Source organism: Talpa occidentalis, unplaced genomic scaffold, assembly GCF_014898055.3.
Source record: "Talpa occidentalis isolate TD23 unplaced genomic scaffold, MPIMG_talOcc4v2.1 talOcc4.7, whole genome shotgun sequence".
Taxonomy (NCBI): Eukaryota; Metazoa; Chordata; class Mammalia; order Eulipotyphla; family Talpidae; genus Talpa; species Talpa occidentalis.
In genome coordinates this window covers 20496850-20501019 of record NW_023605083.1, presented here as the reverse complement: position 1 = coordinate 20501019, position 4170 = coordinate 20496850, and positions in this window count along the sequence as shown.

The following is a 4170-nucleotide window of genomic DNA, read 5'->3' as shown; positions in this document are numbered from 1 at the left end:
AAAAAGCAATCTAGAAAAAAAAATCAATTGTATTTCTGTACACTGACAATATAAAATTAAACTAAAATTAAGAAAATAATTTCGGGCCTCTCCGGTGGCACAGTGGTTGAGCACTGGGCTGCGAATCTGCCCATAGCCTCTGCAGTGATGGTTCGATCCCCAGCTGGCCGGTGAGGGTCCCACATGGCACGCAGATCTCTCCTGCCACCCACTGTTCCCCTCAGCAGTGTACTTGTGTCCTTCTGCCTGCTCTGCTCCCCCACTCTGGCTCTGGTGAATTCTCTCACCCTCCTGCGCTTCTGACTATACCCAGTGCTTGTATAAATAAATATTTTTAAAAAATAATTTCATTTATAGTAGCAGCAAAAATAACAAAATGGTAATCTAGTAAGGTGGCAGGAAAGTGAAGATGCCAGGCTTGCCTCCTCCAAATACTCATAGCTTGACTGTGACAGAACAAAGCCAATAACCCCTAAAAGATTAACAGATAACTATAGTACACATTGGGAGCAATACACCCTAGAAAGGGTCTGTGAACACCTCAGTTGAACTGTGTTTACAACACTATAGAGGCAAAACAAGCAACAAAAGGGAGGGGCAGCTGCTGTCTGGAGCATCACTGGGGTTGTTGACTCAAGGACACAAACCCGCATAGGGGATAAGGGGGTATGCAGAATGGTGTTCAGAGCAGTATATGCACTATTGGAGAATTAGGGGAGCAAGGGTAAAGAGTGATGATTATTGACTTGAGCTGAAGCTACCGATATAGAACAGCTAGAGCTCCACTGTCAGGGAGAACTAGGCCAGATCAGGCAGCAGTCTTCTCATAGAAGAGGCTGCTACTTCCAACCCTCAACTTGGTGTATTCAAAACACCTGCCACTCTCCCACCCAAGGACATATAAGGCTACCATGAGGGGAGGAAGGAACAGTAACTGGATCATAGACCTATGTAAGACCTACAACTATAAAAGTCTAGGGCACGAACAAAAAGTAGTCTTCGTGAACTTGGGTTAAGCAGAGCATTTTTAGATTAACCAAAGCATAGAGAAAAAAAAATGGATTAGATCCAATCAAAATATTTGAGCACAATGTCACTACATGAACTTCTAGCCCTGTTCTCTCATGGAAACATCAATTTGAATACCTATCCTCACATGAAAAATCACTTTCCCACGAACTAAGGACTTGGTGAAGGATTACAGCACTTGGGTGAAGGATAGAAATAAGAAAAAAAAAAAAACACAGTAAAGAGAATAGGAGAAATAGTTTAATATTATCACCATCAACCCTCCCCCAAGCCCGGGCAGCCTAGTGAGGAGGAAGACAGCCTTGTGGGGAAAGGAGAAAGAAGTGAGCCCCTGCCTCACCATAGGCCCAAATATCAGGTCCACTCCTGCACAGCTCAGCTCCCATGGCCCAGGAGGTTCCCTGGAGCCAGGATCCTGGCCTACCCCAGTGCCTGGCCAGCACTCCTGGGACCTAGACTACAGATTGTCCCTCTTAGATTCAGGCTCCTGGCTCCCCTGATGCAGGCTCCTAGCCTGCCCCTACCCCCACAGATCTTGATGTTGGGTTCTAGGCTCCAAGCTCAATCCAGTGCCAGGGTGGACCCACTATTCATTAATGCCAAGGGCAAAACAAGGAATTTGCTACTTTGTATACATTTCCTCCACTTCCATGTTTTTGATCGTAATTTCTCCTTAGCTTGACTCATCTTTCCCATTCGCATTTCCACATAGCCATGTATTATCTACATCTCAAAGTTCATCTTATATACTAGCTCTTGTAGAAAACCTGCAAAGTATGTGGGGAAGGGGAGGCAGAGAAGAAAGGGGGGACTTTGTCATCTCTGAACTCCTCCAGTACTTTATCACTGTCTTTTTATGGCATTTGTCACCTTGTATTATAGTTATTTGTCAGTCTGTTATATCCCATTTCTTATATCTCAGTTCCCAATAATTGAAATAGTAGCTAAGGGTTTTATTTTGGCCAAGATTGGCCTGTCACTTCTAATGTTCTCTTATTGACAGTTCATTTGTGTTTATTCTATGAAGGGATCTCTCTTCTCATTTCATGTATTTATTCATAGTTTCTGTCAGTCGTTGCACTGTACTTTTTATTAATTATGCAGCAGCATGTAAATGAGTCTCATGTTTTGCCCTATCCAAAGCAATGATGGGATGGAGCCTGTTGAGTTTTGGGGGAAAGATTATTTTTGTCTCAAAGAATCCTATTGAGGTGAATGATGCAATATCAGAGAAGAATGTAGCACTACAAGGGAAAAACAGTTCCCCATGTCCATGCCTAAGACTAGAGTGAAGAATCACAGGGATGGTTTGCATGGCTGCCTTCTGAACTAAGGAATGAGTTTTAAAGTATTTGCATACATTAGACAGAGACAGGAAAGCTTCCAGTGCTTCTTCCCATCTAAAATGAATTCATAGAAAAGCAGACTGTCTGGTGGTGACATTTGCATTTCAGATTAACTAACAGAGCTATACAAACTCTTTCAGCTGGTCAACTGTGGCTGATGGCTGAGGACATCAATACCTTGTCCAGGAAGATTTACTGCAATTAAGCTTCCCCACTCATTGCACCCAGATTCATGACCATGATCTAGATTTACAGTACATCTTTAGAAGTGGGGATAATCTGGCTTTGAATAAACTATTTAGGTAACTTAAGAAAAATCTTTACTTCTTTCCATTTTACAATAGTATAAAGTTTTCATCCAGCCCCATAAAACTCAAATCCTTGTACTGCACTGCCAATCCATAGTTCAGAAAACTTGAGTTTTAAAGATTGGAAATGTACTGAGTTAGTTTCCCTGACACTGCAATTGACTGTTCTCATGCCCATTAGGTTTACTTCCCAAATGCACTGTGAGTTCAAAATCACTTGTGCCTTGTAAATATAATCAGCAAATGCCACTGGGGCATGAAAGAATCCAGGACAACAAAAACTAGCATGCTGTAGGCTAGAGAATTTTATTTAGCATTTTTATTCCCTCCCTATGGAGAATAAACTCCCAAAGTTATTCTTCCTTATTCTTGCCAGAAAGGGAAGACCAGCATGAGAATTTTGTCCTATTCATTTCCTTATGGGATGCTTAAATCCATTAAATACGTTTAATCTTGGCAATTGTTGCTGACACATCTAGGAGTATAATCAAATGAACTTAATGCCAAAATTAGTAGGTATTGACCAAGTACCCACTGCACCTAAAGGATCATTTTTTTGTTTTTTATGTTGGGAGAAAGGTGGGTGTCATTGCCCAACTGCCGATCTTCTGTTATTTCACTAAAACAGGAGGTTTTATAATGGGAAGCAGACTTTGGGAGTTGCTTATATAATAATTCTGGGGAAAGACAAATATTTACAAATGAGAGATAACCAAGGATTTCACTTTGCCTTCCTGGATCTAGTATAACCTGGGATTCTCTGTAGTCCTGAATTCAAGGTTCATCATGTTACCATAGGAAAAAAATAAATTTCTGGATCAGTAATGTTTCAGATTAAACCCAAAGCAACCCGTTTGACCAGTTTATTCAAATGCCAGATTAATCTAGTAAAACACATTTAGTTCAGGTATGTTACATGCCCAGGGAGGATGATCACTAGAATGTCTTGGGGGAGGTTTAATAAAATTTTTCTATTCCTGGATTCCACCCTAGGCTCAGAGAAAACAGAATGGCCAGGGATGAGGCCAATAAGTCTGCATATGTAAAAAAAAAATCACCCTCAAAAGATTCAGATTTGTCACTATGTCTGAGGACCAATAAAATAAATTACCCTTCTTTAGCTACTGGTCCAAAGACGTTAAAGAATTCCCTCTGTGTTGTTGTATGTCCTTAAATTTTGTATTATTTTATTCCTTTTTTTAATGTGTCTGTGTAGGAAGTAGAACATGCCAAATAGTCAATTTCCTAACTCAGTTAATTTCTGCCCCGTACCCCCTAATAATCCAAATACCACCATCATTTTCATGATATTCCAAACTATACTTTTCATATGGTCAGAGTGGCATATTGAGGCATAATTAATCTCTTCCCTAATGGTGAAAAAAGAACAACTAAAGAAATATGTAATATAATTTTATTTAGGAATAGTATAATAATAGCAATAATAAAGCAAGATAAGGCAATAAAAAGTGATAGGAGTGATGACA